This window comes from Camelus dromedarius, chromosome 2 (assembly GCF_036321535.1).
Source record: "Camelus dromedarius isolate mCamDro1 chromosome 2, mCamDro1.pat, whole genome shotgun sequence".
In the NCBI taxonomy this organism is placed as follows: domain Eukaryota; kingdom Metazoa; phylum Chordata; class Mammalia; order Artiodactyla; family Camelidae; genus Camelus; species Camelus dromedarius.
In genome coordinates, this window is record NC_087437.1 from 85,313,430 (window position 1) to 85,339,409 (window position 25,980).

The following is a 25,980-nucleotide window of genomic DNA, read 5'->3' on the forward strand; positions in this document are numbered from 1 at the left end:
GACTACATAGAAAATGGAATAATTCTTAGAAACATAGAACTTATCTGGACTGAGTCCAGAAGAAACATAAAATCTGAATAGACCAATTACTAGAAAGGATATTAAATCAGTAATTGAAAATTTCCAAATGAATAAAAGCCCAGGACCATAGATGGCTTCACTGATGAATTTTACCAAACATCAAAGAAGAATCAACACTAATTTTTGTCAAACTCTTCCCAAAAGTAAAAGATGAGAGGAGTGCTCCCAGACTCATTTTTCTAAGCCCACATTACTCCTATCCCAAAACAGAAAAGGACACTGCTAGATACAAAAACTATGGGCATATATCCCTGCTGAGTATAGATGCAAAAATTCTCAATAAAATACTACCAAACTGAATTCAGCAACACATTAAAAGGATCATTCACTATAATCAAGTGGGACTTATCATTTGGATGCAAGGGTGGTTCAGCATATGTAAATCAATGTGTTACATCACTTTAATAGAAAGAATCATATGATCATCTCAATAGATACAGAAAAAGCATTTGACAAAATTCACTGATAAAATTCTATCAAAATTCATTGGTATCCATTCTTGATAAAAAAAAATTCTTAAAAATTAGGCATAGATGGGACATATATCAGCATAATAAAGGATATATATGACAAGCCCACAAATGACATCATACTCAGGGGTGAAATGGTGAAAGCTTTTCCTCCATGATCAGGAACAAGACAAGGGTGCCCACTCTCTCACTACTTCTATTCAACATACTATGGGAAGTGCTATCTAGAGCAATCAGGCAAGAAAAAGAAACAAAAGGAATCAGAATTAGAAAGGAAGAGTAAAATTGTCTTTATTTGCAAGTGACATAATTTTATATAGAAAATTCTAAAGACTCAGCCCCAAAACTGTTAGATCTAATCAATGAAATCAGTAAAGCTGCAGCATCCAAAATTAACATAAAAAAATCAATAGTGTTTCTACACATTAACAATGAGTTTTCTGAAAAGAAATAAGGAAAATGATCCCATCTGCAGTAACATCAAAAACAGTAAAATACTAGACATAAATTTAACCATGGATGTGAAAGATCTGTGCAATGAAAATTATAAGACATTGATGAAATAAATCAAAGACTCAAGTAAATGATGATAAGGTACCTCACGTTGATGGATTAGACAAAGTAATATTGGTAAAATGTCAATACTGGCAATAGCCATCCATAGACTCAATGCAATCTCTATCAAAATTCCAATGGCATTTTTTATAGTAGTAGTAGGAAAAACACTTCTAAAATTCATATTGGACCAGAAAAGACCCTGAATATCCAAAGAAGCCTTGAGAAAGAAGAGAACAAAGCAGAATTATACTTTCTGATATAAAGCTATACTGTAAATCTATAGTCATCAAAACCATCAAAATATTTTATTCCAGAAATAAACCCAAGCAACTACAGTCAACTAATATTTAACACTATAGCCAACAATACTCAATGGCTCTTCAGTGAATGGTGTTAGGATTATTGGATATTCGCATATGAAAAAATGATTACTGGATTCCTATCTTTCACCACTCACAAATATTAACATGAAATAATTTAAACACTTAAATGTAAGACTCAAAGCCATGAATTTCCTAGAAGGATACATAGGAATAAAGCTCCTTGACATGGGTCTTGGTAATGATTTTTTGGATATGACATCTAAAGTACAAGTAGGAAGTCAATGATAATCAAGTAGGACTTAATCAAACTGGAAAGCTTCTGCACAGCAAAAGAAATCATCAACAAAGTGAACAGAAAACCTACAGAATACGACAAAAATAACTGCAAAATGTATATCCAAAATATACAAAGAACTCATACAACCCAATAGCAAAATAAATAAATAACCCAATTTTTTAAATGGGGAAAGGACCTGAATAGACATTTTTCCAAAGAAGATATACAAAAGGCCAACAGGTACATGAAAAGATGCTCAATATCACTATTCATTAGGGAAAGGATAATTAAAACTCCTGTTAGAATAGCTGTCATAAAAGGATAACAAATGCCAGCATGGATGTAGAGAAAAGGGAAATACCCACTGCTACAACAATAATTGAAAACAGTATGGAGAATAGTCAAAAACTTAAAAATACGCTACCATATGATCCAGCAATTCCACTTGGTAATATAACCAAATGAAATGAAAAAACTAACTTGAAAAGATACATGCACCCCATGTTCATAGTAGCATTATTTATAAAAGCCAATACATGGACACAACCTAAGTGCCCACTGATTGATGAATGTATAGAGAAGTTGTGGTATTTATACACAATGTAATTCAGTCTTAATAATTGAGGAGATATTACATTTTGTGACAATAATGGAACTTCAAGGCATTATACTAAGTAAATGAGGTGGGGAAAGATAAATGCTGTGTGATTTCATTTATACATGGAATCAAAAATTTTAAAAACCTTGTAAAAAAGGAGATAAGACTTGTGGTTACCAGAAGTGGAGGTTGTGAGGAGGGGGAACCGGCTGAAGTTGTTAAAAATGTACAAACTTCCAGTTATAAGAGAAACAAGTACGAGGGATGTAATATACAACATGATGACTATAGTTAACACTACTGTATGATATTTAGGGAAACTGTTAAGACAGTTAATAATAAAAGTTTTTTATCACAAGGATAAAAATTCATTTTTCTTTTTTCTTTCTTTCTTTTATCTGACATTATGAATGTTAGATGAACCCTTGTAATCATTTCAAATACATGTAAATCAAACCAACATGCTGTATGCCTTAACATTATACAGTGATATATGTTAATTATTTCTTGATAAAATTGGAAAAGAAAAGCTATAGGGTAAAAAAAGAAGGCTTATATAGCCCTGAAAGTAAAATTAACACTAGATCTATTTCAGCAAAATATAAAAAGAAGCTCAAAACAATTAAGCTCACCTGCAAGTTAATTAACTGCCTACCCAAATAAAACATCTCCCTTTTATAAGACAATACAGTCCAAACATTAATACTCTAACAATGTGCGATGTCCTACAAAACAGCAAATTACTGAATTTCAATATAACAGAAGAGCCGGTCAACAGCCACAGACTCAGATGAATGAGCATGATGGATTTTGCTGACACAGATTTTAAAATACCTTTTATAACAATGTTTAAGGATTTAAAGGCAAATGAGTAATTTCAATACAAAAAGAAAAGAAAATGTTTAAAATAAGATTCAATTATAAATTATTGGTCTGAAAATATATTCAAGTAAGTCTCACAAACAGAAAAATGTTTTGAAAAGATTACCTTCTTAAGAGAATTGACAAAAATAAAAACCAATCTTAAAATCCCTGGAAGCAAAAATTGCCCAAATAAAATAGGAATAAAGGCTTAAAAAAATAATACATCACTGTATTTAGGCAGCATCAAGAACTCTATCATATTTGAAATTACATTCCCAGGTGAATAGGGAAGAATATTAGGACAGAAAAAATATTAAAATAATGGACAAAAATCCATAAACCTAGTGTATTCAGTAGCTCAACAAACTCCAATCAGAATAAGAAAAGAGAGTAAAAATGTATAGGAAGATTATAGTCAAATTATGGACAAATATTAATAATAGAAAATATTAAAAACAGTCAAGGAAAAAAGAACACATTATAAAACTAGAAACAAAAATAAGGAATATCACTGACTTCCTAACAGAAGCAATGCAAGCCAGAAGACAATGTTATGAGTCAAAGGAAGTGAGAGAGGACTGTTAGGTAGGTTTCCTCATTCAGTAAAATGTTCTTCAGAAATTAAAGGAATATAAAGGTCTTTGTAGAGAAAAAAATAACTGATAAAAATTTTTAACAAGACACCTGGAATACAAAACACATTGAAGGAGGTTTTAAAATGCAGATGGGAATACCATAAACAAATTTGGATATAGAAAAAAATGAACATGACTTACTGACCTCTTGAAGCAAAAATAATAGCAATATATTGAGTATGGGCTTTCATATATGTAGAAATAAAACATATGCTAGTCTATAAAGAAGAGAGGGGAAAATGGATGTATAAACTTGGAAATTTTTATATTACATATGAGGAATGTAACATTAATCTGATGTAGACAGTAATTCCTAGACCTAGTACCTAAACAAAGTGGTAAAACTAATAAGAGATTAAATAGAATATTTAAAATAAATTCAACTAGAGAGGAGCTATCAATATGGTGGAGTAGTAGGACACAAAACTCACCTTCCCTCATGAAGACATCAAAAATGTGCTTACATATGGAGCAACTCTCACTGAAAACAAACTGAAGACTCTTGTAAAATCAAGAGTCAGATTTTACTCTTGTCAGAAAGACTCTTGTAAAATCAAGGCTGTAAGAAAGTTCCACGTGGAATTGAGTAGAAAGGGAAGAGAAGCTATCAGGTTGAGACGTGAGCCCCTGGGAGGGGACTCAGAATGGGAGGTGATTACAGGGGCAGAGATCCTTTCTGGGAAGTGAGTGATTCAAGCCATATATTGGGTGTCCCAGCCTGGGGTCTAACACTGGAAAGACAAATCTCCTTGGTTAGTTAGGAACTAACATGGAGGCTGTGAGAAGTCTGGACTTCACCTGTGAGGAGGGTGCACATGCCTGTTTACTGCCAACCAGGGCAAAGAGGGCAGCTTGAAACTGCACGGGACTATGACCAATTTCCTGCTACTGCCCTAGTTCATGCCCCAACCTGAGCTGAGTGCCTGAGCTAGACCCGCTTGCTTCTTGACATAGCTCCACATTGGGGCAAGGGCTGCTGTGGTCAAGGGGAGAGCTAAGCTGGGAGGGATGAAAATGATCCAGACCCAGAACAGTATGTGAGCAGGGTGGGGACAGCCATTACTGGCAGCACATTCAGAAGATTTTCCAGGCTCTAACTGTAGCCAAGGCTACCACAGCCCATGCTGAATGCCTCAACTAGCCCTTCCTGCTCCGCACTGCAGCTCCACACTAGGGAGAGAGCTGCCGAGGGGAGAGTTTAGTTTTGAGGGACAAAGGTGGCTCAGACCTAGAGTGGTATCTGGGTGAGATGAGGCAGCCATTACTGGCACTTACGAAGGTAGCACATAAGAAGCAATCTGGCCCAGGGCCAAGGCTGCCATGACAATATGAATAGGATGATCACTAGGAGTGAAATTGAATTTGTAGTGAAAAAACTTCTGGCAAACAAAAATTCAAAACTGGGTGGCTTCACAGGGAAGTTTTACCAAACATATAAAGAACTAATACCTATCTTCAAACTACTCCAAAAAATTAAAGAGAAGGGGACACTCCTAAATCCATTCTATGAGGCCACAATTACCCTGATACCAAAACCAAAGACACTTAAAAAAAAAAAAAAAAAAAAAGCAAATTACAGGCCAATAAGTCTGATGAATATAGATACAAAAATTCTCAACAAAATGTTAGCCAACCAAATTCAAAAATATACCAAAAGGATCATACATCATGATCAAGTGGGAATTATTCCATGGATGCAAGGATGGTACAATATCAACAAATCAATTAATGTGATACACCATATTAACAAAAAATAGGCTAAAAACTCCATGATCATCTCACAAGACACAGAAAAAACGTTTGACAAAATTCAACATCCATTCATGATAAGAAATCTCATCAAAGTTGGTAAAGAGGGAACATATCTTTAATAAAGGCCATTTATAACAAAATCACAGTCAACATAATTCTCAATGGTAAAAAGCTGAACGCCTTTACTCTAAAATCAGGGACAAGACAAGGATGCCCACTCTCACCACTTCTATTAATGTACTAATGGAAGTCTTAGCCACACTAAGCAGCAAAAAAAGAAAAAGTCATCCAAATTGGAAGGGACAAAGTCAAACTGTCACTATTTGCAGATGACATGATAAAAGATATGTATATAATTCTAACATCTCCACCAAAATACTATTAGAACTAATAAATTAACCAGTAAAGTTGCAGGATACAGAAATCTGTTTCTCTAATAAACAGAAAGAGAAAGCAAAAAAAAAAAAAAATCCCATTTAAAATTGCATCAAAAAGAATAAAATACTTAGGATTAACCTTAAACAAGGAGGTAAAAGACCTGTACTCTGAAAACTATATAAAACTGATGAAGGAAATTAAAGAGAAAAATACCATATGAGATCGCTCATATGTGGAATCTAAAAACAAAAACAAAAACAAAAACAACATAAATACAAAACAGAGACAGACTCAGACATAGAATACAATCTTGTGGTTGCCAGGGGGACGGGGGGTGGGAAGGGACAGACTGGGATTTCAAAATGTAGAATAGATAAACAAGATTGTACTGTGTAGCACAGGGAAATATATACAGGATCTTGTGGTGGCTCACAGCGAAAGAGAATGTGACAATGAATGTATGTATGTTCACGTATAACTGAAAAATTGTGCTCTACACTGCAATTTGACACAATATTGTAAAATGACTATAGCTCAATAAAAAATGTTTAAAAAAAAAGATGATAACAAAGAAATGGGAAGATACCCCATAGTCTAGGATTGGAAAACTAAATAGTTAAAATATCCATATTACCCAACACAATCTACAGATTGAATGCAATCCCTATCAAAATTGCCATGGGCTTTTTTCACAGAACTGGAAGAAATAATCCTAAAATTTATATGGAACCTCAAAAGACTCTGAATTGCCAAAGTAATCTTGAGACAAAAAAGCAAAGCTATTGTTTTCATGTTCCCTGAATTCAGGGTATACTACACATCTACAGTAATCAAAATAGCATTATCCTGGTACAAAAAGAGACATATGCATCAATGGAATAGAGAGCCCAGAAACAAACCTACACAGCTATGGTCAATTAAACTACAACAAAGGATGTAAGTACATACAATGGAGAATACTGTCTCTTCAGTAAGTGGTGCTGGACAGACTGGACAGCTACATCTAGCAAAATGAAATTAGAAAATTTTCTCACACACTGTACAAAAATAAACTCAACATGGATTAGAGACCTAAGTGCAAGACTGGAAACTTACATTTTCAGTACATAAAACCCCTAGCAGAAAACAAAGACAGAACACTCTGACATAAGTCATAGCAATATTTTCTTGTATCTATCTCCTAAGGTAAAATAAAAGCAAAAATAATCAAATGCGATCTAAGTAAACTTAAAAACCTTTTCATAGGAAAAGAAATCATCATTTTGAAATGATCATCAAAATGAAAATGTGCTGAATGAGAGAAAATATTTGCAAATTATATGACTGAAAAGGGGTTAATATTCAAAATATATAAACAGCTCACACAACTCTATAACAAAAAACCAAGAAACTCAATTAAAAAATGGGCAGAAGACTTGAATAGTCATTTTTCCAAAGATATCCCAAAAGGCATGTGAAGAGATGCTCAACATCCATAATCATTAGAGAAAAGCAAATCAGAACCACAATGAGATATCACCTCATACCTGTCACAATGGCTATAATTACATAGTCTTCAAGAAAAAAAAAATTTTTTGGCAAATGCAGAGAAAAGAGAACCCTAGTACTCCATTGCTGGGAAAGTTAATTGGTGTAATGACTATGGAAAACAGTATGGAAATTTCTCAAAAAACTAAAAATAGAACTATCATATGATTCAGCAATTCCAGTCCCTGGGTAAATGTCCAGAAAATACAAAATACTTATTTGAAAAGATTCATACACCTCAATGTTCATAGAAGCATGATTTACAATACCCAATATATGGAAGCAACCTAAGTGTCCATCAGCTGATAAATGGATTTAGAAGTGGTTTACATATACAATGGAATATTACTCCGCCATAAAATGACTGAAATTTGCCATTTGCCACAACATAGATGGACCTAGAGTGTATCATGCTTAGTGAAATATTTCAGACAAAGACAAATACTATATGCTATCACTTATATGTGGAATCTAAAAATAAAACAAACAAATGAATATAACAAAACAGAAGCAGACTCACAGATATAGAGAACAAACTATTGATTATCATTAGGGAGAGGGAATGGGGGAAAGGTAGGGGATGAAAAGATACAAAATACTATATATAAAATAAGTAAGAAACAGGATATATTGTATAGCATAGGGAAATGTTACCATTAATTTCTAACAACTTCAGAGTATAACCTATAAAAATACTGAATTATGATGTTGGAGATGAAAAACTAATAGTATACATCAACTATACTTCAATAAAAAATAAAAATAAATTTAATACTAAAGGAAGTAGAAATGGAAATAAATAAGAAATGACAAATGAGACACATACAAAAAATGGTATAAGTATAATGATATCAATAATTATTTTAAAATTAAATGGACCATGTATTTCTATAAGATGCAGAAATTTTCCATTTGGATTCAAAAACAAGGGTGACCTATGTGCTGTTTATAATAATTGAATCTTAAATATAAAATCAGATAATGATACAGTAAAAAGATAAGAAATAATTAACCAGCAAGTAGTGATAGAAGGTTACCAGGTTTATGTTATTATTATTATTGTTGTATATATTATTGATTACATTATTGTCAGATAAAAGACATGGGGTAATAATAAGGACAATTAAAACAGACTGAGATATATATTTCCTAGGAAATAGTAAAATCATCAAGAAGGCATAACAATCCTAAAAAGCCTAAGAATAGAGCTCTAAGATAAGTAAGTAAAAACTGACAAAGCTAAACTGGAAATAGACAGTTATTATTGGAGATTCTAACATTCCAATTATCAATAATTGTCAGAAAAAGAATTCAAAAAATCAGTAAGCATACAGAATATCTGAACAACTTTTCAACAGAATTGTCTTTTACAAACACTCAAAAACAGCAGAAACCTTTGAAAATGAAACATTCCCCATAGACAGTGTGCATAGTGATAATGATAGATACATAGGTCAATAAAAGAGGATAGAGCATGAAGAAATCAACACAAACTTAAAGGGTGAATTTATTCTCTATGGTGCCAAGTTAGTTCAATGAAGAAAAGATAGTCTTTTTAGATAATGATGAACAATTAAATATTTTAATAGAAAAAAAAATTACATTTCCTCCCCAATAAGGGCAAGCAATTTGGAATAGACCATTCACAAAAGAAGTCTGATGGATGGCCAACAGGCAGATGAAAATGTGCTCTATGTTAATCACCCAGAAAACGCAAATTAAGACTATAATGAGATAACACTACATAATTACTAGACTTGGTAAAAATCAAAATGCCTGACAGTAACCCACTGTTGGCAAGGATGTGGAGCAATTGGAAGTCTCAGAGATTTCTGATTGAAATGCACAATGATACAGCCATCATCAACTTGTTATAAGTAAACAAATTATATCCCAGTATCACAGAATATTACTCAGAAAAAAAAAAACCCCAACATATTTAAACATCAAAAACATGGATGAATTTCAAGAGCATGCTATGTTTAAGAAGTCAAACACAAAAGAGTAAACATTATGATAGCATTTATATGAAACTACAGAAATGGAAAAGCCATGGGAGATCAGTGGTTCCCACTGGTGGAAGATAGAGGCCAGAGGAGATGGACTGCAAAAGAGACCCGGGACACACTTCAGTTGGTTGGAAATGTTCATCATGATTAATGGACTAATGACCATATATAATTGGCCAAATTTATAAAAATATACATTTTAAAGGGGGGAAATTTATTCTAATTTAATATACTTTTACAATTGACATTTGTTTTTTGACTAAAACAAACTTCATAGAATTTAAAACTTGAAATTTTACTGCTTCTTTTACAAAAATTGAATCTCACTCTGGTCCAAGCATATCTCTTCTGATTTTTTTTTCCCCACTATTTCAATGTACAAGAGCTACTGGTGAGCTTTCACTCCTAATAGTCACAACTGCATCTTCTTATCAAAGGTCTTGCCTTTAAGGCTGCCAGATTATGTTTTACCTGATCTACCAGAAAAAGCCAGCATCCCCTTTAGTAAGTCATTGTTTGACTGATGTGTGGGAATAGAAATATAAATGCTCCCTTTCCTCTCTCTCTTGTCAGAGACACTCTGTATTGGTACATACTCACACTGTTTTCAGAGATAGCCTGCAGGATGGAACTAAAGTTGCCTTACAAAGGACTTCACCTGTTATTGAGCTTTGCCCCAATTTCCTTACCCTCTTTCTGATTTTTTTCTAGAAAGCTTGATAAATTATTTACACAAAAATGTTCATCCTTGGATATTCATTCATATTCTAAGTAAAAGAAGACATTCTTTGGTGCTATTATTGAGCCCCCTAGTTAAAAGTAAGAAAATTCCAATTAGAGAAGGTATAAAATAAAATGAAGTTGTATTGGCAGAAGTGCCTCCAGACTGTCACAACTCTCATAATGCCTGATGTCTTTTCTTTATAGGAACCTACATTATCACTTGTCACATAGGGTTACCTCTACATAATACATGGAGAGGTGGGGTGGGAAAGGCAAATATTCACATTACCAGAGAATATCTGAAGCCAATTCTGTTTACAGGATCTGAAGTGACAGAGAAGGGCTTGATCATTCAACTGCTGACGCAAGCGAAGTAAGTATTTTCTAGGTTTATTTGTTTTAAATATTTTTCTCTTCACAATGTGTCTCTATGGAAAAATGTGTATATCGAGATACACTTTAGATGCTGGCTTTATTGAAGGACAGGGAACAGAGTGTCTTGTGTATGGCAGGCATTTATTAAATACTTCTTGATTCTTTTTTGTTGTTGTTGAATAGTAGTAAAATGTGCTTAAAAATAAGATGACTAAAAGCATCTGGTAGAAATTTGTCAAGGAAGTAGATATTCATGTTATTTGCTACTTGAAAAAATTTAACATGTTTTGCATGATTTTTAGGTTACAGAATCAATAAAGTTTCTCTAGACAAATTATAGGCACTGATATTCATAAAATGAGAAGATAATACCAAGAATGCTTTCGAGTTTTACACAGTTGCTTAATTTTATTTTGGATTGAAAGTATTTTTGATTGTTTTTAATTCAACCAATTATAAAGCAGACTATCAATATAGAGTATATGCAGAGATTTGGGAGATTAAAAAGCATAAATATCTGCATTTTGTATATTTTCTTTGAAATCTTTGTCTATCACAGTCATATTTTTCACTAGTAAATGTTCTACAGGTGTTTAATTATTTTCTATTAATATGATAATTAACTGAACAAGGAAAAAGAAATTAAAATACCTCTCCCAGAGGAAATTAGAACCAGCAGAGATATGTCTTAAATCAATACTAACAACAAATTTACCATCTCTACTCCGGGGACCATAACTAGAAATATACACCAGAAGCTTATGAGGTCTTCTGTTATGGAATCAAAATCAATAACCACAAGAAATAAGACATAATTAATATGGTGAAATGATCCCTGAATGGTGTAGCACGCTGTTTAATTATGTGAGGTCTTATAGGTAAATTGTTATGAAGATGATGATCACGATAATGATAGCAGGCAAGGAGGGAAAATGTGGGGAAGAAAAAAGTAGCCATGGAGGAGGGTGAATGAGAGGAAGAGAAAAGATGAGGACAAAGAAAAACTGTAAGAAATATGGACAAAGGGGATGTAGGGGAAGAGGTGGGGGAAAAGCAAAGAGAATAAGAAATACTTACTTTGTGTAGATTTAGTTGACCCTTTATTGGTCATTAAGAGTTTAGAATATTATATTTAATGTCATTCAGTAATTTTCTTGTTTTCTTAGCATATATATGAATTTTTTTGTGAGAATCAGAAAAATGTATTAAATAATTAAGATCTTAGTTTTAAATTGTTGATGTCAGATGATAAATAACAACATATATCAACATATATCTACATATCTAATAAGCATACATTCATATAGATTCCCTTATTCTTACTCATATATAGAAGTACACAGGCACAGAATTACCCAGTTTTTTCTATAATAAACCTTATTTCCCTGCATTATTTTTCAGAAAACTCATGTAATTTTGTACACAGATTTTGAAAGGATTACTAATATTACCTACCACGAAAACTGGATTCAGTAACTCTTCTCTCATTATTTTCATATAGACAGTGTTTGAATTCACCCTTAGGAGCCTCTGTACGATGCTTTTTTGGCATCGATAATCGGCAGGTGAATTTCTTAGGAGTATAGATAATATGTGTCACACAGCACTCAGAGTTAATGTCTCCTGGGGTGGCCTTATAGGCAAAGTTCTGGTACATTAAGTCAAACATGGAATAAGTGGTATGAAGGAAATAATGCAAATTGAAAAGTGACTTAAAAAAACACTAGTAAATGGCTATTTTGCAAGATAAATGTACAGCTAAGTTAGCATGAGCTACAAATATATATATAAAATATATATATAAAAGCAGTCAAAAATTCTCAGAAAATAGGCAAAGTATTGTTATTTTTAAGTTGGCTTCCACAAAGTTAATTTATCTTCAGAGAGACTGGTTCTCTTTTCTCTGTGTGATTCGACGCCATAAGTTCTATTGAATGCAAAGGTCAAGGAATGTTGGGTGTAGGGGACAATAATAAAAGAAGAAATGCCATCAGTCCTCAATACTCTAAACTTCCAAACTCAGTACATAGTTCAAAGATTCTCAGAACCTGGGCATTGTTCCTCAGGAAAAATTTGTCTGGGTTCCACTGAGATATTAATGCATGTATTGTTTGGCCAAAGATCTAGCTGCACTTGGACAGACACTGAGAATTATTTTCTTGATCTTCCTAGGAAATCTAACAGGTTTGTATTGAGGGTCACAATGTCTGAATAAGCAAGATGCGTATTCTTATTTCTGAGGTTCAGGCCTTCTGTTAGTTTGCCTCTTCCAAGTCCTTTCAGATTCAGGTTATATTCTGAGTCATCTGTTTATTCCCAAATCTATTCATCTGAAAGTTCTCTCATTGCACAATTATAGAACTATAAGAAATGAAAACATATAATCAGATTATGTCACAAAGTACTAATTTAACTTTACTCAATTGTACAGTTTAAGAGAAATCATTTTTATTCTATAAATTTTTAATATTAATATAGGTTTACTTCTGCTAAAGATGATAGTGGGACTTGTATGCAACTCCTTGGTTTCTGTGTTATGTTAAGCCAAAATATACTCAGTATCTAATTCCAAATCCCATAATGAATTAAGTTCCTACCAATTGTTTATTTTCTTCTAGAAGAGAAAATATTACCCAGAAAAGTTAAAGAACTGGTCTCAAAAACTGTATTGAACCAAAAGTTATTTAAAAATTAAGGGCTTTCGTGTCAAAAGAATGTGCTTAGAATCAATCACATTTTTAGGGTACAGTGATTCTAAAAATTAGCAAAGTATCTTATAAGCATAAATTATAATTATGAACTGTGAGAGGGATTAGACACTAAATCTCTTATAAAATCAAAAGTTTTAGAAGATATGGAAACAGTTTGCCCAGATTAAATAATAAGCCTATATAAATAATAAGCCTATATATATAAACATATACACAGACACAGAAAGACACGTAAGTAGAAATATTTGCATACGATATTCTTTGTTCTCTTTCTATAGTCTCTCTATAGAATGATGCCAGCGTCTTCTTCACTTTTCCCTCCAGGTAGAAATTATTTGACGCACCTTAATAGACTAGGAGGAAACATTTGAGGTATGTACTTATAATGCCTCTCACTAAATATCTTATGCCATTTTTTTCTTTTGAAAACCAAAAATATTTGTTTTTTTTTTTCATAAAAATGTCTTATGTCATAGTTATCAAACATCCTTGATTTAAAATTTTCTGTGGTAGGGAGGCTTAGACTAGAGGAGGGAGTGTTGCTAGAATTTGAGTAGAGTAAGTTAGCATACTCAGCTATCATAACCCAATGAAAGTCATTATTGAGCTATTAGCTAGACGACAGTACAAGGAGAATTATAAACAATGTGGGAAGAAAACTGTTCTGAAGAGGAAATTAAGGAATGGATTGGTGAACAAGATTAAAAAGAGTCTGGGAAAGTTTTGAATATCAGACTATAGCTTCAGAAAGTTCCAAAATTTGGGGTAAATAAAGCCAATATTTTAGATTTATAATTTTTTAAGAACTGTGAGCAAGTATATATAAAATCTACATCTAAATAACAATGTAACTGTTAAAAGCAGTTTTAATTCATGTTTTATCTGTAAGAACCCAATCATTTTAAAATTTGAAATTCTTTTTAATGTTTTAAATTTTGTATTCAAGGCTTTTGAATGCCCCACTTATGTAACTAAAGCCACATTTGCCCATGAGACAACTGAGGGAAAAACAAAAACTCAGACTATGCTTTGTTTTAATAATAAAATGTTCTAGATAATTAAAATGTTTAATGTTGAAGAAGTTGACACATAACAACATTCATACAGAATTCATAAATTCATGCGTAATACATGTCAAGCAGAAAAACTTCAGTAATTATTGTGCACAGTAAATTGAATATTGTGATGTGCAGTAAAAGAGAAAATGTAAAAAACCTGTATTTATTTAACTATACACTCATGATGAAAATGTTAAAAATCTTTCAAACTAACTCAACTTGGCTACTTTCTCAATCCTATTTTTATATATGTCTATTTTAAAAGCCTATGCACAATTTACCCTCAAGGATAAGTTGTTCTTAGTTTATTGTCAGTATATAATTTATTTGTTATTTCTATAAAGCATACAAATTATGCTTATGGTATATATTAAATACCTAACCTTAAATAGCCACAGTAGTGTGATAGTTATAGGGCTAATTAAATGTGTTAAAAATATTCATTTAATTTCCTAATATTTAATGTAAATGAAATTTATAATGTATGTTATATAAAGTATATATAATATATATTATATATACACAAATATATGTGTGTGTGTGTGTGTGTATGTACAAAGACACAAATTACCAAGTTAATTTACCAAATTTCTGGAAATAGCATTGCAAAGCAGCTTCTGTACTTAGAAAATTGAAGTTAAATATTCTCCTTCAGACCTTTTATAATCAAAGAAACATAGTAACAGATAGGTGAAAGACTGAGTCTAAAAATATTTTCTAGAAGTAATAAAAAGTGCAAGATTCACTATGATGTGGACATTTATTACATGCAGTCCATTTTTTGTGTTTCTGTTCTGTTCTTCAAAGTGTTACTTTTATGAAATATAAAAAAATTTCTCTGCTCTCAAATATGGAGTACCATTAAATGCTTTTAGGTAATACATTATATAAAATAATGGTTGTCCTACATTTTTCCAAACATGTGGATAAAATAAAAAATACAGTTAATCATGCAACTGTTTTTAAGCAGGTGGCAATTTGGCATCATGCAGACTAAGCATCTGGCTGATTGACTAAAATTTCACTTTTCATAGATCTCCGCATAGCATATAAATGTGTCAGATTCCCAACATTTCTGAAAAACTGGCTGTGATGTCATGTTTTAAAATGTAGTGATGCACAAAGTGTATTTTATGACTCTAGATAAGCTATTTGAAATATTTGAGAAATATTTACCAGATTTTATTGAGGTTTTTCTCTTACAATTTTACAGGTATGGTTCCTTTGAAAATAGATAGTTTTTTCTATTTTCTTTAACTGTATTCTGTCTATATTTAATTCTTCACTTTCTGCCTTGGACCTGATCTGTAGGCATTGATAGCTACTTTGATATTACAACTGTTGTATCATTTCAATGACTGACTGCTTCTACCCCTCAGCAGAGAATTTAAATTTATTTAATATACCTTACAATGTTTGTCCTTCTATATTCTGGAAAGTACTTTTTATTTCTAACATTTAATTTGACTGCTTTTAAGATAATAATATACAGCTGACCCTGGAACAACACAGGAATTAAGAGTGCCAACCCCTGTGCTGTGGAAAATCTGTATAAAGCCATCCCTCCCTATCTACAGCATACTGGTTCCAGGATCTGACACGGATACCAAAACCTGCAGATGCTCAGGCTCCACAGTCAGCCTTTCTTCCACATCCTCAGATTCAATCAACAGTGAATTTTGTATTACTGCATTTATTGAAAAACATCCATGTGTAAGTTGACCTGCATGGTTCAAACCTGTGATTTTCATGTTTCAACTGTATATTCATTATATATATTTTATATATACACATATTATAAAATATTATATGTATATAAGTGATATAAAATGTATTTTATATTACATATATGTAAAGTCACCACTAAAAATCAGAATGTAAGAGAGAATCAGAGACTATTAACCAGAAGTAACACATTTGAAAAATAACAATTTATGGTAAATATACACTCAAATTTTTGTTTCCACATGCACACACACATACATATGCATTTTAATTTTGAACCAAATTAGACTCATATTAAATATTGTTTCAGAATACTTTTCCCTTAAAATTTTGAGATTATTTGCAGTAGTAATTCCTTTGGAAACATGTTTTTTACACCTTTGAAGGACAACATACAATTTACTATTTTCAAATACTTTACATATTCTTTTAGAGGGAGATGGGAAGAAGAGTCTAAAATGTCAAAGTAAAATGGACTTGCCATAAAATACATGTTTCGATTTAGAAAATACTTTTTCCCTTTACTAATTATACACACATTTTAAGGATATGCTACAATAAAGTATATGTTCCTTTGCATGAGAAATGGGTTTACATAGCATTCATCTTTGCAGTCCCTAGTAAGGCACAAAATAGTTGATGCAAGTTTTATTGGATAAATTAACACCCTGCTTCAGTTGTTGAATTCATCTGTGCAGATGAAAATCACACATATTCTATTTTTTTATTTTACTATTCCAAGTGTAATCCACACTACCTGATTTTGTCACCATACTTGTTTTTATTCATTGTACAGCCAGCAAAACTATCTCTATTCATACTATTTTGCTAATATTACTGTGTCTGTTTCTTAAACAGTAGATAGTTGTTATTTTTAATTACTGTTTTAAACAGTTTAAATTATTATTGATTAAAATCAAAGGACACTATAACACTAATAAAAACAATATGGATCACAAGAGAGTACTGTAAACATAATAATCCAACAAATTTGACAACCTAGGAGAATTGGAGAAACATCTAGAAACAGACAAATTTCCAAGGCTGAATCATAAAGAAATGGAAAATCTGAAGATACTACTTACTAAGAACAAGATTGAATCAGTAATCATAAAACTCAAAACAAAGATCCAGGACCAGACTGATTCACTAGTGAATTCAACTAAACAGAGAAGATTTAATAACTATACTTCTCAAACTGTTACAAAATAGTGAAAAGGAGAGCACACTTCCAAACTCATTTTACAAGACCAGCATCACCAAAACCGGACTAAGAAACTACACAAAAAGAAAATTACAGGCCAAAATTCCCTGATGAACATAATGCAAAAATTCTCAACAAAATATTAGTAACCAAATTCAATAATCCATTGAAGGTTTTTACACCATAATATAGTAGGATTTATTCCAGGGATGCAACTATGGTTCAGCATCCGTACCTCAATCACTGTAATGCACCACATTAACAAAACAAAGGATAAAGCCATATGCTCATATCAAGAGATGCCTAAAAGTCACTTGATAATATTCAACATCTATTTATGATAAAACCACCTATGAGTTATACAGGGAATGTACTCAATATTATAAAGGCCATATATGACAAATCCATAGCTAATATTATACTCAACAGTGAAAAGCTGAAAGTTTTTTCTCCAAGATGAGAAACAAGACAAGGATGCTCACTCACCATTTTATTCAACATAGTACTGGAAATGATAGCTGGAGCCATTAAGCAAGAAAAAAAGCATCAAAACTGGAAAGGAAGAAGTCACTATTTGCAAATGGCATGATACTGTATATAGAAAACCCTAAAGCCTCCACCAAAAACTTGTTAGAACTAATAAACCAATTCAGTGAAGTTACAGGATACAAATTAATATACAGAAATTTGTTGCATGTCTATGCACTAATGACAAACATTCCGAAAGAGAAATTAACAAAATGATTCCATTTAAAATTGTATGGAAAATAATAGAATGTCTAGGAATAAATTTAGCCAAGGAGGTGGAAGACCTGTACTCTGAAAACTAAGATCTTGATGAAATAAATTTGAAGGAGACTAAAAAAAAAATGGAAAGACATATTATGCTCATGGGCTGGAAGAATTAATATTGTTATAACGTCCCAAAGTAATCAGCAGATTCAGTGAAATTCCAATCAGAATACCAAAGGCATCCTTCACATGGCTAGATTTTTCTTTTAAGCCTCTTGAGTGATTTTTGAGTGTTGAACAAACCTTGCATACCTATGACAAATCCTGGCATAATAAACTTTTAAATAAGTATCCACTATAAATTTTAATAATGATTATTTGGAATACAAATGTGACAAGAAATGAAGCTTTTATTTGTACATTTACTATGATGTAGTGTGTACTAAGAACAGTAAACCCATAATGTAATCAATTCATATTGGCCTTTTATTAGTATTCTCAATTTTACTAGGATAACTAGAAATTTGTTACTTGAAAAAGGTTAAGAAAATTAAAAGAACCTTAATGTGGAGATGATATTCAAAGTCTAGTTGCATCTATTTACAAAGTAGTTTCTAATCTGTTAGACTGAAAATAATAAGATTGAATTAGTCTGATATATTTTCACTTAAATAACTGGCATGTCTTTTTAAATATGTTAAATCACATAAACAGATGTGCATATATATACATATATATGTTTCCATGTGAACTGAGTTAAATAATACATAAAAGATTATTTTTAACAGTGCACTTCAGATATGACTTTAATGAAGTATATTTAAGTCAACATTTGTTGCAACTGCTCTTATTGTTACTGTTGTGTTAATATCATCATGGATGCAACGAAAGGAAAACCTGAGTCCATCTGTAGCTTAAACTAATGATCTTCAAAGTCCTCCATCCCATTCTGATTTTTCTCTTGTTAGTAAAAACATGTGAAAAATGTCACACTGGGGAGGTGAGCATCTCTTTGCTAAGGAAAGGGATTGTACTGTTGTTTTTCCTCAAAATAATATGTACTGCAAAGTACATCCATTTTGTGTTTAGAAATTAGGATATTTATTTTAGTGAAAAGAAATTGCTTCTTCATATAGTATATTGCAGTAGAATTGTTTCAATCAAAAAGCAATTTTAAGTCAGCAACATATTGAACTATGATTAAAGATTTATGATTCCATTAAAAGGTAATGTTATGGCTAATCCCTAATAATAAAACACTTCATAAAAGTTCAGTGTTACACACAATGAGGAATACAAACATCAAATTTTCTCACATTTTTACTGGGCTTGTGATTCGATAAATATTAACACCTGAATTTCAATAATGTATCAGACTGATTTTAGATTTGACTGTGGAATTATGATTATCTTTCTATATATGTGCAGAATACATTTTGTGTGATACGATGTATTTACCTAGATAACTAGATACCCTTTGAAAAATAGTGTGATGCTTTCTTTTCAATGTCTTTCAATCCTAATTCTCAAAAGGATGATTAATTTCTGTTGAAAAGTGTAGAGTATATTCATGTCATAATGCCTTTTCTTAGCTCTAAAATATATGAAAATGCAATATAATAAATACAGATAACTGAAAAGGCATGGCCAGTTTGGGAAAAAATGGACAAAATGCATACAGTGTTGAAATTGTGAGCCCTTGATTCATAAATATACAGTGATGGTCAAGGATTTGGCTCTGACACGATGAGACAACATGTGTGCCATGTGAGGTGGGAAAGAGGCTAACTACTTGAATATAAGAACAGGCTGTCAAGGTCCCTCAGCAAATCAGGCTGGCAGTACTGAAGAACCAGCAATTCAACAGGATAGTCCTGTTTAGCAAAGAGAAATACCAAATATAACGGGGCTTATTTATACTAAAATATTATCCAGTTTATCTTAATTCAGATTTAACTGGGCAACCCATATTTTATCTGGAAACCGTAGTCCCGAAGCTACAGTTTAAAGAAACTTGTACAGCTTCAGAAATTAAAAAAAAAAAAAAATTAGGGTAACTCTGTATTTAAAGTTGCCTCCCCAATGTTACCATAGAGTAAAAAGCCCAATATTTTATTACTTTTGTAAAGCTATAACATTTTATCATATGTCTCAAGTCTTAAAAAGTAGGAGGCCAGGGAACAGAAACTAGTAAATTGCTGGTTAGGAGACAGTGAAAGAAAATCAATACAAAGATGAGGAAAAACTATAAATATATTAAAAAAGAAAACTTTTCCAAATGATAACAATGTGTCAAATTCTAAAATATGAAAGAAGAAAATGCTAACAAGTGAAAACAAATAACAATTAGTATGTAAATTAAATCTAGATGAAAATAATTTTATGAAGTGGTCTAATACAGAGATTAAGTTCTGTATGTTTGCATTGCCCAAATAGTAATATAAAATAATTTAAAAGAAGGCGGCATTATGAAATTAAGAATTAAATGAGTTTATGGAAAAAAGAATAATAAAAATTTAACAAATAGAAACACATATATACACATATATATGTATATACCTTGAAATGGAAGCATAATAGCACTAATTAGATAAGACACAAATGAAGAAAATCTTAGCAACTCCTCAGAGACACCTGAGGAACTTGTACTAATGCACCAAAGTGTTACGATGTCGGCATTAGCCAAATGTTAAGAAGGTCAATGGTATAACATACAGAGACTTTGAAATAGACATTTACGTTTCAGAAAAAAGTGGAACAAATGTCAGAGTGGCAATATTTGAAGATATAATCGATGTACTACTTTGATAATTAAAGGAAAAAGTTTTTTATATTACATTTATGCTAAAAAGGTAAATAAAATATATCCGTTCCCACATCCATCACATGGAAAACTTCAAAAAAAAAAAAAAAGAATCAAGATTTGGTTTTCTGGTTGCTGGTTTTTGTTTGTTTTAAGCCATAAGAAGGAAAAGACATATCATTTGCAGGAGAAATAAAATTAATTATTCACTAAGTTGAGATACCAAATTTTTATTTTAACCAGCTGCAAAGAATGTCTGAAGAAATACTGTGGAAAAATAACTAAAAATCTAGAATATTAGCTAAACTCTGATTCAAAACTGAGGGTAAAATTGAAACTTCATTTTAAACTCTGTGTTGACCAAGATAGCTATCCAAAAGCCATCAATAAATATAATACAAAACAAAACTAGTATATGCAATCTTCTTTAGCAAGAATAAAGGGTAAAAACACTGACTAGATTAAGACAGTATCATAGGTAGACATGGAATTCTAGAGTAGAACTATAATTTAAAAATTGCAAGGGCATATGGCTTTGTCACTGTTTTTTTTTTTTTTTTTTTTTTCAGAAATCTCTCAAACTCAAGAAGGATAAAGAACACAAAATGCAGTCTGTATTTGCAACAGTAATAGAAAATTTATGTATTCTGATACTACATTATGTGAGGTAAGTCTGTTAAATGGAGGCAAATTTAGATAGTGGTTTAGAAGGATGTCAACAGAAGGAATCCATGGCTGAAAATGTCACACTACTCTGATTGAGGCAAGTTCTCCAAATTAAGTGATGTAGTTTGAGATTCAAAACCAAAATTTCTTATTTAGAACAGGGAATATATATTGTGGTTATGGCAGAGTTTCCTCTTTCCAACCTCATTTGCCATAAAGAAGCAGCAGGAAGGTGACTATGTATAAGCAATTCCATAGAGAAGTCATTTGCAAAAAGGAGGTTCTGAGGTGAGGTAGGCTGTTGGAGGGGAACCATGTTGTACTGTAAGTAGCCCATAAGCAGTTGTTTGGCAGAAATATAGATTAAGAGACTGCACTCAAACAGATGCTCTAATTTTATAAAGAAAATCTTTGCTCTACTATATGATTCTGGTCCTCCTGAAAAAAGCTGGTTCAGGAAGTAATTATACTACCTAAATACAAGTAAAATGCAAAATACCATGCATAGGATCTATAAGACATAAGAAGAAAAGAAAAGAAAAAAACAACCACCACCAAATGGTTATGCTCATCAGAAAAAAAAAAATTGCTACAAAGAAATGTAAGCACTGTGACCAAAAATTTTGGCATTGTACTTTTAAAAAAATATGATATATCAATATGTCATTTTACTTTTGTGAAATTAAAGTATAAAACAGACATACAAAAATCTCAAGGACAATATGTCAAACTAGAGAAATAAACTATATCCTGGTTGATCTCTGAGAAGAAACATAAGAGAAAAATCTAGGTATCTTAGAGGAAAAAGAAAAATTACCTTGAGGTAGCACAAAGGATGCAATATGGGACATGAAAGAGGGAAGTGAAAAAATTCACGAAGTAAAAAATAAATTTAAAATGAGGTAAACAACATAAAATTCAAGAAAACTTTAATGAAAATTATTGAAATCAGCAACTGAAAGGACATACTAGGTCTTAGAAAAAAAAATCAAGACTGATCCACTTAGAACTATCTAAATAAAACTAAGAATCCATGGCAAAAGTAACAGAACTTTGTAGAAGTAACTATGTTCTGTAATCAGTTGACTTTAGGTTAATAAAAGAAAGTTCATCTTTTTAGAGCCTGATCAAATCAGGTAATCCTCTAAAAGAAGGCATAGGGTAAGAAAGACTCTTTCCCGAAGCAAGCTTTAGCCAGCTGCAAGAAAATGAATCTTGCCAGCAGTGCGTTAAGTTAGAAGAGGATGCCAAGTCCTTTGGTTAACATTGAAACAATTCTCTCCTAATTGTGCATGTTTACAATAATTCAGGATTATTAAACAAAGCTATGATGTGGTCAGATTAAATTAAACCAACAAAGAGAACTGTTTGGATTTAATTGAATGAAATGCTAAAAATACTTTTCTAACATTTATCTTCTAGTATAGTTTCCTGCACATCAACTTATATTCCTCATTTTTTATTCCTTATTTTTTATCTTTTTTCCCCTTTTTCTGAATTATGATCAGGCTATTTAATCTATGAGTTTCATTTATATATATATATATTTTGTTTTACAAATACGGATTGATCTAATATTTTGGGTCTTATGTAGCCATATGAAATGTTAACTAGTTACAAAAAATGTCTTTCCATAAGTCTGAAATTCATCATTTATATTTTCACCATCTCTATCATTTTATAACAATGCTTTATACCAAAAAAAAAAAAACACTAATGCATGAAGAACTGAACTGATATACTGAATAGAAAAATGTTCTGAATATTTCTAGATATATGCTCAAATTCCAGATGTTTCTGAATGTGTATGTAGAGAACACATGATGTCTTTGATGTTCCCAAAAGTTTCAAACACAGTAAGTGCCTGATGTGAGGAAATGGGCACTCTTTGTTGACACAATGCTGATATCATGTAAATGTCTTCATACTGTATCTCATTAAGATTTCAAATGTTTCTATAGTCTTGGTCATTATTTGTTATCCTTCAGAGGAAAGTGGGTTTTAAAACTGCGTCTGAGCAGCTGTTCAAAGAAGTCACTTGAGTGGTGAGGGCTATTACTGACAGTCTCAGCATGATGATTGCATTACTGTGTGCTGGAATATGATTTTGAAAAATGAGAAGTACTCTATCTAGGAAGAGAGAAATGACTTGCTGTTTGTTTCTGAATAACCCAGTCTGCTACATGTTGGCTGGAACAGACACAAAAATCTTATAATGAGCATTGAAACCTCAGTAAAAAGTCTCATTAAAGCAAATTGCAGGGTATCTGAGGTTTGATATATATTTATCAAACAACTGATAGACCAATGGTCTTTGAAAAATGAAGAGATGAGTTTCAAGGGTTTAAGACTCTCATATCCATCCAGCTGTTATCAAAGGTATTTTATTATTAATCATACCTGTCTTGTTTATTTATAGAATGAGTACAGTTCAGATGCCACTTACTGTGTCTTTTCGTTGTGTCCCAGGAATTGTGTGTTAATTTTTACTTTAATCATTCAAATTTTATTTTAAATATTTAAGGAAAATACAGAACATAAACCACTACTTCTATAAATTATTGTGAAGGTAAATTACTTCTTTTAATAAAATTAAACTTTGCTTGATATATTATAAATCTATAGTTATATAATACATAGTGGTATTTTATATCTATCCTTTTTTACATACAAGTTCCATCAAAATGGTTAAGCAATTAACTTTACTAAATGGTTTAATGTTATTATATGTGCCACTGTAGGCTAATGTGACAATCATTCAAACTAGTTCAGATATTTCTTCCATTACTAAATTCTCTATTTTGTCATATCCAAAAGAAATATCAAGGTTATCTATAGCTTATCTGTATAAAAATGATTTACATGTAAAATACCATATCTATATATCTTTTTCAAGGTAAGAAATAATATATAATAACATTTCAGGGTAAAACTCTGGAATGACACTAAAGGATGAGTAAATTTCTCTCTCTCCCTGCAGTCCCTCTCTCTCTCTATACTGGGCTCCAGGGCTTCCTGTAGCATCAGTTGAGGAATTTTTTGCAGTGACATCTCAATTCACATATATAGATACACCCACTTCTTAAACACACACACATATACACACACGCCTAAGTTTTGTGGCTTGCCTTTTCCCTGTGAGCATTTTTATTTATGCTGAGGGTGGTTTTGGGAATGAGGAACAGTGCTCCTTGCCCTGGAGCCTTTCTCTGACATGTGTATGTGTTCATGACTGAATACCCTCTGATTAGTGCAATGCTTGGAAAATAGAGAATACACAGTGAGTACTGATGTTGAATGGTAAGTTAAATATAAGAATAAGACTAATTAAATTAAGCCATCTATTCTGTTCTCGACATTGCAAAAATTTTTTTTTCTTTTTAGATTTGGAACAGACTATTCTCTATTCTGTCCAATATGAAAGCCACATGTGATTACATGGATTTAAATTTATATCAATTCAAATTAAATAAAATTTAAAACATTAAATTTTTTTCAGCCTCACTGGTCACATTTCAAACGAACAAAAGCCACACAAACTACCATACTGGGTGCTCAGATTATAGAATATCCCTGCATTGCAGAAAATTCTACTGGAAAGCACTTGTCTAGAGTTAAAGTGCCAAGGGAGTGCTGTTCTTTAAACATATTTATTTTTAGTAGAATTTTACAACATTTGAGTGACTGTTAAGATGTTTGGATCTCAAGGAAATGTGCTCAGCACAAGTATGGTTAGTGATGGTGTTAAAAACATGTTGAATACCTAAAATTATAGTCCTTTTAAAAGAAACGCAACCTGAATAATCCAGAAAAAAAATGCACAGATTTTTGTAAAAGACATCAAAGTTATATGGTAAATTGTCTCTGTTCAAAAAATATTCTTTAAAATTAAATGAGTACACAAAAAACTACAAATCATTCAAATGTCACCATGATATTTCTATTAAATTTGAATTACTAAATTGAACAGCTCAGCCATTGTGTGTTCAATCTTCTCACTGCAGCTCTGAGCCCACTGAAAGGAATGCTGCTGAACAATCCAACCACATGTGAAGCCAGGAGCACATAGATACTGTGTATTTTGAGAAGAAATCTGTGCCTAGATACACTAGATGTTATAAATTATCTGTATAACAGAATGGTATATTATACACACACACACACACACACAGATTGAAAGTGAGGAAATGGAAAGATTACTCCATGCAAATAAAAATAAAAAGAAAGTTGGATTAGCAATATTTATATCACATAAAACAGACAAAACAAAGACTGTAACAAGCGACTTAGGAGGAAATTACCTAACAATCAAGGGATAAGTCCAGGAAGATATAACAACTGTAAATGCATATGCACCCAACATAGAAGCACTGAAATACATAAGGCAAATATTAACAGACACAAAGGAAGAACATGACAGTAACAAATAATAGTTTGGGACTTTAACCCCCCACTTACATCTATGGTCAGATCATCTGACAGAAAGTCAATAAGGCCCTTGGGCATGCTAA

The 25,980-nt window shown here is 31.8% G+C and overlaps 1 long non-coding RNA gene across 7 annotated transcripts in view; it reads left to right on the plus strand.

Moving 5' to 3' along the window:
- The window catches only part of LOC135323329 (uncharacterized), a 430,798-nt gene extending 406,839 nt beyond the window's left edge, over positions 1-23,959 (plus strand). For 3 of the 7 annotated variants that reach the window (XR_010384765.1, XR_010384766.1, XR_010384772.1), the window contains 4 exons: positions 10,517-10,568; positions 13,606-13,653; positions 15,917-16,052; positions 21,373-23,957. This is a non-coding gene — a long non-coding RNA (uncharacterized LOC135323329). The other 4 variants (XR_010384767.1, XR_010384770.1, XR_010384769.1 and 1 more) reach the window with 3 other exon arrangements.
- Positions 23,960-25,980: the final 2,021 nt, after the last annotated feature.